The 13,797-nt window shown below is 27.4% G+C and overlaps 1 protein-coding gene across 2 annotated transcripts in view; it reads left to right on the top strand.

Moving 5' to 3' along the window:
- The window catches only part of LOC101894351 (mucin-2), a 105,338-nt gene that overhangs the window by 77,390 nt on the left and 14,151 nt on the right, over positions 1-13,797 (top strand). The gene's annotated exons all lie outside the window — the stretch shown is intronic.

Here is a 13,797-nt window from a genome sequence, read left to right as displayed (position 1 = left end):
TTTTATAATTTTTATTTTTCAATATTTGTTTATATCATTTTTGATACAGAAAACAATACTTTATGTTATTGTTTTCAGTATCAAGTATGGTTTAAAAACATATTGGAGGATAAGAATTATTAAATTTCAAGACAATAATATGTCAAAATTATAAAAAAAAAAATACATTTTTTAAAATTTGTAAAATAAGAAAAATATTTTGACATTTTATAGTTTTTAGAAATTTACAACTCTCAAATTTTATAATTTTAAATTTTGACATATTATAATAGCTTTTTTTTATTTTTATATTTTACAATATTGGAATGTTAAATAATAATGGAAATAATATGGGAATATTAAAAAATATCAAAAATATAAAATTTCAAAACTAAAAAACTATAAAATTAATATTTTTTTTTTTTTTTTTTGGAAAATCAAAAAGTTTCAATATTATAAAATTTCAATATCAAAAAATGTCAAAATTATAAATTTTGAAAATTTTGAAATTCCAAAAAGATAAAATATCACAATTATAAAAAAAAAAAAAAAAAATTATACCCTATGGAGGGTAGTATATATATTCTTGATCAGCGTAAAATTCTAAGTCGATTTAGCCACGTCCGTCTGTCTGTCTGTCTGTCTGTCGGTTGTAATCTCGCCATCTTTCGAACGAATTTAGTTAGAAGGCTAAAATTTTGCAAACATGTTTATTTTGCCAGTAGACAGCTTAAGTTCGTAAATGGGCCATGTCGGTCCACATTTTCGTACAGGCCCCATATAACGGTACATCCCGATATTCGGAATTTCGATGATTTTAGCGAGATTATTTACCGGAATTGTTTTAAATTTGGTATTTGAAGTTCAAAATGAATACTTCAGTCTGTGACAGAAAATTGTCTGCGCAGGTCCACGTCTTCGTATAGGCCCCATTATAACGATATTCTGTATTTTGATGATTTTAGCGACATTCTTCACCGGAATTGTTTCAAATTTGGTATTTGAAGTTCGTAATGGGTACTATAGCCTATGACAAAATTTCGTAAGCAGGTCTACGTATTCAAATCTTTTTTTTGGAAATTTTTCAAGTTTTTTATAATTTTGACATTTTATTGTCTTGAAATTTTGTATTTCTATTTTTGACATTTTATAACATTGAAATATGAAATTTTATATTTTTAAAAAATTTTATAATTTTGAATTTATATAATTTTCAATACTATAATGCCAATATTATAGAATGTAAAAAAAGTGAAATATAAAATTTCAAGACCATAAAAAACATTAAGTTTTTTTTTTTGAAAATTATAATATTTTCAAAATTATAAAAGTTCTAAAACTATAGAATTTCAAAATTATGAAATTTGACAGTTATAAAATGGTAAAACTAAAAGATTTCGACGTTATAGAAAATAATTAATCTTTTGAAAATTAAAAAATTCCAAAATTGTATATTTTGAAAATAATAAAATTCCAATATTAAAATTTTCAAAAAAATTATAAAATTCAAAAATCTATAAAGTGTCAAAATTATATTTTATTTTAATTATAAAATTTCGATATTATGAAATGTTAAAATTTTTGAATTTCAGAGTTACAAAACACCAAAACTATATAGTACGTCCATTTTTTTTTTGTTTTAATGAAAATTTTCCAAAACAAGTGAATTAAATTTAAAAATTAATTAATTAATCAAAATTAAAAAAAATCTGAGAAATATAAAAAAAATTAAATTATAAAATGTCAAAATTATAAAAAAAAATCTGTTATGTTATAAATCTGTTAAATTATAAAAAAAAAATCTGTCTCATCAGTTCCCTTGTTTCTTGTCTGGGATATTCTCCCCAGAAGTTATTTTAAAAAATTACTTCTATGACAAAAAACATTTTTTACCCAAGTGACGAGATCGTAAGCTCAATAGAAGAGGAACAAAAGAATTACATAAAACTAAAATTCTTTTGGAAAATCTTCTAAATCTTACAACCGCACTTATAAACATTTTCATCTTTCTCCACTTGTTATGCTTTCGTTCAACCTGAACGAAGTAACATAACCATGTAAGTTTGTTTTGTCTGTTACAACAAAAACCCCTTCGTCGACCGTGCCTGTGTCTATTAATAGAACAGTGTTTGGCTTGCTTGTTTGGCTTGTAAATGTTTATAAGTGCGGTTGTAAGATTTAGAAGACTTTCCAAAAGAATTTTAGTTTTATATAATTCTTTTGTTCCTCTTCTATTGAGCGTACGATCTCGTCACTTGGGTAAAAAATGTTTTTTGTCATAGAAGTTATTTTTAAAATAACTTCTGGGGAGAATATCCCAGACAAGAAACAAGGGAACTGATGAGGATTGGTGGCTCTTTCCGAAACCTAAGTATTCCCTGCCTTACCCCCTGGTAAACATTACCATCGTTCTCCACTCATAAACAAACGTTGTTTTTATAAAAACAACAATAATGGGATTTTGCCTGACGATTTTGCAACAACAAAATACTATGGTATCCCAAACAAGCAAGCCAAACACTGTTCTATAATTATAAAATTTTAATATTAAAAAATGTCAAAATTATAAAAAATAGTTTTTTCATTATTATAAAATTTCAAAATTGTAAAAAATACAAATTTTGAAAAATATAAAATTGCAATATTAAAAAATTTCAACATTATGAAATGAATACATTTTTTGAAAATTATAAAATTTAAATATTTTAAAACTACTCCTATATAAATTTTGAAATACTTCTTATAAAAATATATGTTTTTAATTTTGTACAAGTATTTTCACATCCCTTCCGCTCTATGCATCCTTCAGCATGAATCATGACATAGCGAAAAAAACATTTTTTTTTTATTTTGTGTCAATTTGTTTTTAATTTAATTAAATTGACAACAATAAGTTGTTAATATTTTGATTTTGTTCGTTTGTTTATTTATTTTTGATGATTTTTTTCCACGAAAAAAAAAAAACGAAATTTAATTGCGAATGTCAACAAAAAAAGGCACGTGCATTTGCTATTTATTTGTATTAATTTGTAATGGCCTTCGTAGGGAAAACAAAAACAACAACAAAAATAAATTAATAATTTTTTGAAAATTTATCAGATATAAAAATCACACTTTTTTTTCAAGGACTATTAATTTTTTTGAAAAATTTGCACTATTTCTCCAATGCTTTTGAAAATCGATATTTACTCGAAATTAAAGCTTTTTCGATTTCATAAGTTTTCGGAAAATTGGATAAAATGTATTTTTAAGGCTCAGACAATATGTTGTTTTTATGCCCTGCACCAGGGTAAGGGTGGTATGTATTTGTGCGTTTATTGTAACATACAGAAGGAAGCGAGATGGACCAATATTTATATTTGAGGATCACCATAGAATCTTCATGATTTATGCATGTCAGTCCGTTTTTGTGAACAAAATGCAGGTCGCATTTATTACACGATTGAGAATAAATTTTCCAAACAATATTTGTTAGCGCCAAGGTCGAACCCCATTGAAACTGGTGAGAATCGGTTAAAATTTAGATATAGTTCCCATACATATTTTGAACCCATTTCGGGTTAATTGTGCACCAAATTTCCAATATCAGTCCAAATTGACTGAATTTTGGTTCATCCGACCAAATTCCGTCTAGAAGCAAATTCATCAAATTTAGAAAAAATCGGTTTAGACATAGGTTTAAAGTCCCTCACAAGCGTAATATACATTCCACAACAATGATATTTCGTATCAGTTATCAGATACAGCCCAGAAATACCTATGCCAAGTTTTATGACAATCGGTTCAGATTTTGGATTTCTCTATATAAATATATTTATTCTATATCAGGTTAATTGTGCACCAAATGGCCAATATCAGTCCAAAAGTCTTGAATTTAGTCCCTTACATTCGTAATATGCACTCCACAACAATGATATTTGATACCAGATATAAGATACAACAAAGGAATACCTCTGTCAAATTTTATCAAGATCGGTTCAGATTTGCCTAATGTGAGATCATTTTGAATTTCCATTTTGAACTCAGCTCCGCTATAGTATGGAGGGTATTTTGATGATTTTAGCGACATTACTTACCGAATTTGTTTCAAAAATTGGTATTTGAAGTTCCAGAGGATACTTCCGCCTAAGACAGAATATTGTCTGTGCAGATCCATGTCTTCGTATAGCCCCCATATAACGGTATCTTCCAATATTCGGTTCTTTGATGATTTTAGCGACAATATTCACCAGAATTGTTTCAAATTTGGTATTTGAAGTTCGAAACAGTTTCTACAACCTATGACAGAAAATTGTCTGTGCAGGTCCACGTCTTCATATAGCCCTCATATAAGGGCACCCCCTGATATTCGGTATTTTGATGATTTTAGCGACATTATTTATCGGAATTGTTTCAAATTTCGCATTTGAAGTTTGTAATGAATACTACAGCCTAAAAGAGAAAATGGACCAAGTAGGTCCAAGTCTTCGTATAACCCCCATATAACGGTACCTCCCGATATTCGGTATTTTGATGATTTTAGCGACATTTTTTTATTGGAATTATTTCAAATGTTGTATTTGAAGTTTGTAATGAATACTACAGCCTAAAACAGAAAATGGGCCATGTATATCCACGCCTTCGTATAGCCCCCATATAAGGGCACCCCCTGATATTCGGTATTTTGATGATTTTAGCGACATAATTTACGGGATTTGTTTTAAATTTGGTATTTGAAGTTCGTAATGGCTACTACAGCCTATGGTAGAAAATTGTCTGTGCAGGTCCACGCCTTCGTATAGCCCTCATATAAGGGCACCCCTTGATATTCGGTATTTTGATGATTTTAGCGACATTATTTATCGGAATTGTTTCAAAATTGGTATTTGAAGTTCGTTATGGATACTACAGACTATGACAGAAAATTGCTTATGCAGGTCCTCGTCTTCATATAGCCCCCATATCGCGGTACCTCCCTATATTCCGCATTTTAACCATTTTGGGTACAATACCCACCGAAATTGTTTGAGATGTCGTATTTGAAGTTCGTAATTGATGCTACAGCCTGTGACAGAAAATTTTCTATGCAGGTCCACGTCTTCGTATAGCCCCCATATAACGGTACCTGCCGATATTCGGTATTTTAATGATTTTAGCGACATAATTCACCGGAATTGTTTTAAATTTGGTATTTGAAGTTCGTAATGGATACTACAGCCTATGGCAGAAAATTGTCTGTGCAGGTCCACGCCTTCGTATAGCACCCATATAACGGTACCTCCCGATATTCGGTATTTTGATGGTTTCAGCGATGTTATTCATCGATTTTTTTCAAATTTCGCATTTGAAAAGTTCCCTATGCAGGTCCACGTTGTCGTATAGACGTTAATGTAACGGCTACATTCGGTATTGTTAGGATATTAATAGAATTTTTAAGGGATTATATTTTTTTTTGAAATTTGCCAAATTCGCTCCAATTGGTGGAGGGTATTCAAAACTCGGCCCGGCCGAATTTACCGCTTTTTTACTTGTTTTCATTACCCATCATGGCCATCACTTTGTTTGGCTAACTTGAAAAAATGTCATGCAAAAAATAGGTCATCTTCTGATATTTACTTATGTTCAATACCACACCTAGGCTCTTAATTTTTTTTTTAACAATAGCCGCTTGCCACTCCAAACTTCCGTGCCAGCTCATCAGTTTTTTTTTTTTTTTTTTTTTTTTTTTTTTTTTTGGATACCCCACCTAAAATTGAACTAATTTTCCCCAACAAATTTGTAATACTGGTCATCATGGCGCAAACATGTCAAAAACATATTTTAAAATTATTCATTGAAACAAGACAATTTTCAATTTCCCTTCAACAATGCCGCAGTCTAGTTTTGAAAAAAAAAAAAATGAAACAAAACTGACTATTTATTTAAGATAGCAAAAAATACAACGACCCTCACGTAGCGTAGGCGCTAGGCTATTTTCAGACGACAATAAACCGCGGAACTATAAAGATATAAACCACAGTAACCAAACTTTCTATATATGACCGTAATATTAGATAAATACGGCCAAGATGTTTGCCATGAGGCGCATGAAGAGATATATACTTTTTTATATAAATACAACAAATTATTATTATCAAAAAAAATTTTATTTATTTTTTTATTTATTATTTTTTTTTTTTTTTTGTGGATAAATAAATTTTGTGATTGAAGGCTGGGTGTTAGATTGCGATAATTGCTTTTGGGAGGGTGTCCAAAGCTTAGTGAGAGCAAATTGAATCTTAGACAAAAAAATCTTAGAAAAAAAATCTTAGAAAAAAAAAAGAAAATAACATCAGGCCATGAAATCATCGACCGTCAAGTAGTACTACCTATCATCTAACTTGAAAATAAAAGCAAATAGCATCATGTGTTAATTATTTTAATAAATATTTAAATCAGCAAACAAATGTAGCGGGAAGTTTCGATGGGCAAGAATATTGTGTTGTTTGTAAATATGGTTTTTTATTATTATTTTTTTTTTTCATTTTTTTATTTATAAATAAAAATTATAAAAAAATGGCGTTGCTAACAGAGAAGCACATATAAAAAGAAAAATACAATGTAGAAAATTCAAATTAAAAAAAAAAAATAAATTCAATTAAATTAATACAAAATTAAATTTACCAATTATGCAGAAATTTTTTATTCGCCGCAATGGTCCCTCGAAAAATATTTAATTTTTTTTTTTGAATTTTTCTTGTTATTTATTTTTTTTCTTTATTTTTGAAAAAGCTCTCTTCCTAAAATTCCTAGACTGTTACCATTTATATGTATATTTCTATCTATCAATAATTCTTTATTATTATTATTATTATTTTTTTTTTTTTGTAATGTGACGCTTTCTTCGGCTCTTCAATTTTTTTCTCGCGAATTTCCGGTGGAATTTACCATTTCGTATCGGACCTAAATAAATATGACATAAATATTGCGACGTGCCAGGTTTTGACAATATTGGAAACTTCCTTCACTTTACATGAGATATATGATAATTTTTAAAAAATCTTAACATCTGCGTGAGGTACCAGATATAGTCGGTCGAAGTATTCAATTTTCATGCTTCATCTAATGCATAGAAAAATATTGGTATGGGCAATATTACAAGAAAATCGAACATTTATATCCAATTTATGGAAAATCATAAATTACATATTCATCTCAGGTTTCTGGCAAAGAGAGATATATTAAGATATAGCAAGTTGTAAAGAATCGCTGACTTGTTTCGCAAGTTATGACAGATAAAAGTATTGAATATTGTGGCCCTCTGTGAAAAAATTGTGACGTTTTGGTTATTCAAAAATTTGACCCTTTGTAGGGGAGGTACCAGAAGGAATGGTTCGATCTCTACCGTTTTTATAACAGATCCTGTGTTGATAGAAATATTGAGATGTGCCAAGTCTATGTGAGTCGGATGTTAATTTCGCGTTTTATGAGCTAAATTTCGAACTTTTGTGTGGCAGGTATCAAAAGGAGTGGACCGATATATTCCATCTTAATACCAGATCTTAAGTTTATAAAAATATTGAGTTGTGTGAAATTTTAAGACAACCGGATTCTTACATCACATTTTATTAGAGTTACAATTATTCAAAATACTTACCCTTTGTGGCGGAGCACTTGATAGAGTGGACTGATGTTATTCATATTTGCACCTGACCTAGAATCGACGGATATATTAGGGTTTGCAAAGTTGGATCAAAATCGGATTATTGCTTCTCTTTCTGTGCAGAAAATGTATTTTTTGAAAATTTACCCATCTCCGAACTCGATTTAAGTTTGACAAAAATATAACGATGTACTAAGTTTGGACCAAATCGGGTACACCCCTACGAGAGTTATCGTGGTGCTGCACCTCAAATACGAAATTTGAAACAATTCAGGTGAATGATATAGCTAAAGCAATGTACCATTGTAGGGGGCTATAAGTAGACGAGGACCTATATAGACAATTTCATGTCATAGGCTGTGGTACCTATTAGCATCTTCACATTGAAAAAATACTTTCAAAAAATCTACATTTGTTAAAGGACATTGAAAAATTATTTTTAAAAAATCCACGTTTGTTAAAGGACCTTGAAAACTATTTTTAAAAATTCCACGTTTCTTAAAGGACTTTGAAAAATATTTTTAAAAAATCCACGTTTTGAAAAAATATTTTTAAAAAATCCACGTTTTGAAAAAATATTTTTAAAAAATATACGTTTTGAAAAAATATTTTTAAAAAATCCACGTTTTAAAAAAATATTTTTAAAAAATCCACGTTTTGAAAAAATACTTTTAAAAAATCCACGTTTCTTAAAGGACTTTGAAAAAATATTTTTAAAAAATCCACGTTTCTTAAAGGACTTTGGAAAAAATATTTTTAAAAAATCCACGTTTCTTAAAGGACTTTGAAAAAATATTTTTAAAAAATCCACGTTTCTTAAAGGACTTTGAAAAAATATTTTTAAAAAATCCACGTTTCTTAAAGGACTTTGAAAAAATATTTTTAAAAAATCCACGTTTCTTAAAGGACTTTGAAAAAATATTTTTAAAAAATCCACGTTTCTTAAAGGACTTTGAAAAAATATTTTTAAAAAATCCACGTTTCTTAAAGGACTTTGAAAAAATATTTTTAAAAAATCCACGTTTCTTAAAGGCCTTTGAAATATTATTTTTAAAAAATCCACGTTTGTCAAGGGTCCTTGAAAAACTATTTTTAAAAAAATCCACCTTGAATAAATATTTTTAAAAAATCCGCTTTTATTTAAGGACCTTAAAAAATATTTTTAAAAAATCTACGTTTGTTAAAGGACCTTAAACACATATTTTTAAAAAATCCACGTTTGTTAAAGGTCCTTGAAAAAATATTTTTAAAAAAATCCACGTTTGCTAAAGGACTCTGAAAAATATTTTTAAAAAATCCACGTTTTTTAAAGGAACTTGAAAACGTATTTTTAAAAAAAATCCACGTTTGTTAAAGGACCTTGAAAATGTATTTTTAAAAAAATCCACGTTTGTTAAAGGACCTTGAAAACGTATTTTTAAAAAATCCAAAGGAACTTGAAATATTATTTTTAAAAAAATCCACGTTTGTTAAAGGACCTTGAAAACGTATTTTTAAAAAAATCCACGTTTGTTAAAGGACCTTGAAAACGTATTTTTAAAAAAAATCCACGTTTGTTAAAGGACCCTGAAAAATTATTTTTAAAAATTCCACGTTTGTCAAAGAACCTTGAAAAATTATTTTTAAAAAATCCACGTTTGTTAAAGGACCTTGAAAAATTATTTTTAAAAAATCCACGTTTGTCAAAGGACCTTCAAAAAATATTTTTAAAAAATTCACGTTTGTTAAAGGATCTTGAAAAATAATTTTTAAAAAATCCACGTTTGTTAAAGGACCTTGAAGAAATATTTAAAAAAAAATCCCCGTTTTTTAAAGGACCTTAAAAAATTATTTTTTGCAAAAATAAGGACCTTGAAAAATTATTTTTAAAAAATACACGTTTGTAAAGGGACATTAAAAAATTTAAAAAATCCACGTTTGTTAATGAACATTGAAAAAATATGTTAAAAAATCATTTTTATTAAAGGACCTTGGAAATATATATTTAAAAAAAAATCATTATTTTTTTCTGGCTTGAAAAAATATTTTGTTATGCTAGGTCCTCTAAAAATGGACTATTGGATCATCCAAAAAGTTACGTTTATGAGTCCTTCAAAATCCTCTAATGCACCATCTTGCCATTCTCTTCGAATCCCTTAAAAATCGAAAACTCTTTTTTTTTTTTTTTTTTTTTTTTTGAAAAAAAAAATCCATTTTCAGAAGTCTCCGAAAATCCCCATCTGAAATTCCCCTTTGAAACCCTCATGAAAATTAAATAAAAAATATTTTTGCAGCCATTCTCAGTTGGCAGCATAATTTTCTTATAAATCCTATAAAAATAAATTGCAACAAAAATAAAAAATAATAATTTACAACAAAAATTCAAAACAACACCCAATGTTGCATCTCAAATTTTGAATAATCATCATCCGTTGATGAGGTGCATAGGTGCCACAATCCCCAGCCAGCCTGGCTGGCATTCATACCTCTAATTTGTATGCCAAGAAATGTTTTTTTTTCTGTTTTTTTTTTATGAACTTTTTATCAGTTGCTCCGGTCTCATGCCTTGCAAAAGTGTGTAAAAAAATGATCGGCAAACAAATAGACAGCGATATGATATGACGCTGGTGACCGTTTTACGTTGTTACCCAGCAAAACGAACTGCGACAAATGATTGTCACCGGCAAATGTCAACAAATGTCATGGGGAGAATAACAATCGTCAATGATCATCGCCGTCGTAGTAAAATTCAAAACTATAAATACTCCTCGTAATTGATAATTTTTCTCAACACTTTGGGGTTTTGGACAATACTTTGTTGTTGTTGTTCTGTTTCAAGACAATTGTATTTTTTTGAGAGGCTACTTTTTCTACAGATTTGTCTTGCATAAATAATTGCGGGGATTTGACCCAATCGTAAATATGGATAATTTGTTGTTTTTGATGTTGTTGTTGTATTTTGTGTAGCTGTTTTGGTTTTTTTCGTTTATCATAACAATTGTTGGCATGAATCTGGAGAGTAGATTTGATCGATTTTTGAACTGAAAAGATAATTGCAAAAAAATAATAAAAAATAAATAAACCGAAAAATTGTGGAGAATTTAGAGATGCTACTGAATACAGAAATTTAGCCTATTACAATATTTTTAAAAACATGTAAGAACTATTTTTTGTTTTTTTGGATTTTAAGGGTAATACTCCCCTACAAACTATTATGGAATTTTAACCATTTTTTACCATACCTAAAGGTTTAATATCTGAGAATTTTGAGATTACCCTAAAGAAGGAAATAACCATGGATTGATTAAAACCCTGTTACAGTCTGGTGACCTTTGATTATTTATTTATTTATTTTAGTTTTATTCTTATTTTTATTTATTTATTTATTTATTTTTTTTTTTTTTTTGGTAACATGGACCTTGAAAAATAATTTTTTTAAAATTAACGTTGTAAAAGGAATTTGAAAAAGTATTTTTTAAAAATCCCCGTTTGCTAAAGGTCATTGAAAACATAAATATATAAATATAAATATAAATATAATATATATATATATATATATATATATATATATATATATATATATATATATATATATATATATATATATATATATATATATATATATATATATAAAATATAATTTTTTTAAGTCAACTTCGTTAAAGGACCTTGAAAAATATTTCTTTAAAAAAGTTACTTTGTTAAAGGACTTTGAAAAATAATGTTTTAAAAATCCACGTTATTAAAGGACTTTGAAAAATATATATTTTTTTAAATCCACGCTGTTAAAGGACCCTATACATGGACTTTTGGAAAATCATTTATGGAGTTCCTATATAATTTTAAGCGTTTCTTAGAAATTTTGTTTTTTTTTATAATTTTAGAATGGCTCAAATGACCAGGAATTTTGAGTTTTTAGGTAAACCACTAAGGTTTTATGTTTTTTTTTTTACAATAAAAAATAGCAATTTAGTCACCACTTTTATTTGAAAACCCATTTTGGGGAAAAAACTTTTCGATAAATTTAGGATTTGTAATTGTTGAATTTTTTTAAAAAGTTTATAAAATTCAGTGGGAAAATATATTTTTATTAAATTTTTTTTTCGGAAAAATTTCACGACTCTATAATTGTTAAAAAAATATTTCACAATTTGAAAATTGTTGAAGATATTATTTTTTATTTTTAAAATACACGATTTACGTTTATTGGAATTACTTGAATTTATTTTTGCAAAATTAAAATTTATTAGAAATTTGTGAATACCATTATTTAAAAAAAAATATTTTTTTTTTTATTTTTTATAAAAAAAAAAAAAAAAATTTTATTGAAAAATATATAATATATATTTTTATACCCTTCACCATATATTAAGTTTGTCATTCCGTTTGTAACACCTCGAAATATACATTTTAGACCCCATAAAGTATAGATTCTTGATCAGCATAAAATTCTACATCGATTTAGCGATGTCCGCCCGTATGTGGAAATCACTCTAGCTTCCGAACGATATGAAGTAAGTTGATAAACATTTTCTCAAATGTGTATTATGTCTGCAGGACTATTGGTATTGAAAATATGCCATGTAGGTCCACGTTTTGGTATAGCCCCCATATAACGGTATCTCCCTGTATTTGGTATTTTGATTATTTTAGCGACATTATTTACCGGAATTATTTCGAAAGTGGTATTTGAAGTTCGTAATGGATACTACAGCCTATGACAGAAAATTGTCTGTGCAGGTCCACGCCTTCGTAGAGCCCCCATATAACGGTACCTCCCAATATTCGGTATTTTGATGATTTTTTCGACATTATTTACCGAAATCGTTTCAAATTTGATATATAAAGTTCATAGTAGATATTACAATCTATGACAGAAAATCGTCTGAGCAGGTCCACGCCTTCGTAGAGCCCCCCATATAACGGCACCTCCCTATATTCGGAATTTTGATGATTTTAGCTACATTATTCACCGGAAATACTTCAAATTTGGCACTTGAAGTTTGCAATAGATGACAGAAAATTGTCCAGATCTTCGTAAAGCCCCCATATAACGATACCTCCCAATATTCGTTATTTTGATGATTTTAGGTAAAATATTCATTTAAATTAGTTTTATTGAATATATATATATATATATATATATATATATATATATATATATATATATATATATATATATATATATATATATATATATATATATATATATATATATATATATATATATTAATCGCTTCTTTGTGAGGAAAATATTTCAAAAAAAAAAAAAAATAGAATCGTATTTAAAAAATATTTAATCCACGTTTATTGTTTTAATATTCATATTTATTGGAAAATATTTAAAAAAAAATCACAAAATATTTTATAAAAAAAAACACGTTTAGGGCTAATAGACTTACATTTATTAGAAATTTCTGAAAACATAATTTTAAAAAATCCACCGTTATTGAAAAAAAATATTTTTTTGCGCCTTCATTGAAAAGAAATATAAAAAAATATTTTTAAAAAATTTGTATTTTTCAAAAATATATTATTTAAATCCATTTGTATATCCAAAAATGTATTTTTTTTAAATAGTTGAATACAATTCCTAGGTAAATAATCTTTGAAAAATATTTAAATATATCAAAATTTAAAAATATGAATATATTTTTGAAAAATCCTTGTTGTTGTTGTTGTATATCTATCATTGAAGAAAAAATATGTTGATAGTCCTTTAAAAGTTTTTTTTTTCACAAAATCGACCTAATTTGTAGTCCTGATTCTCTTAAATTAATATTTTAATAAAATGAAAAATATTTTGATATTTGAAAAATGAACTCTAGTTAAGTATATATTTTTTATATAACAACAATTGGTAGTCCTTAGGGACATTTAAAAAAAATCCTCATTGGATTGATAGTAAAAAACAAACATATTTAAAAAATTCTCAAAGCTGGACAATCTTGAAAATTTTAAAAAAATAAAATCAGGGATGAATTGTTGTCCTTTAAAAATGCTATTGGAAAATCCAGTAAAAACCAGTAAAAAAAGTCTTAAAGTCGGGCGGGGCCGACTTTATGATACCCTACACCACTTTGCTAATTTAGTAGAGCTACGCATAACAATTAAAAGTTTTTATGGGAGAATTCAATCATCCACGCTATGATTATAATTATAATTTAAAGTTCAAAGGACTAAATATGCCGAAACATTTGTATCTTTTAAATTCGGAA

The sequence above is a fragment of the Musca domestica genome, unplaced genomic scaffold (genome assembly GCF_030504385.1).
Source record: "Musca domestica strain aabys unplaced genomic scaffold, Musca_domestica.polishedcontigs.V.1.1 62, whole genome shotgun sequence".
Taxonomy (NCBI): Eukaryota; Metazoa; Arthropoda; class Insecta; order Diptera; family Muscidae; genus Musca; species Musca domestica.
Note: the sequence above shows the minus strand (reverse complement) of the source record. Positions and strands in the feature narration are given on the sequence as shown.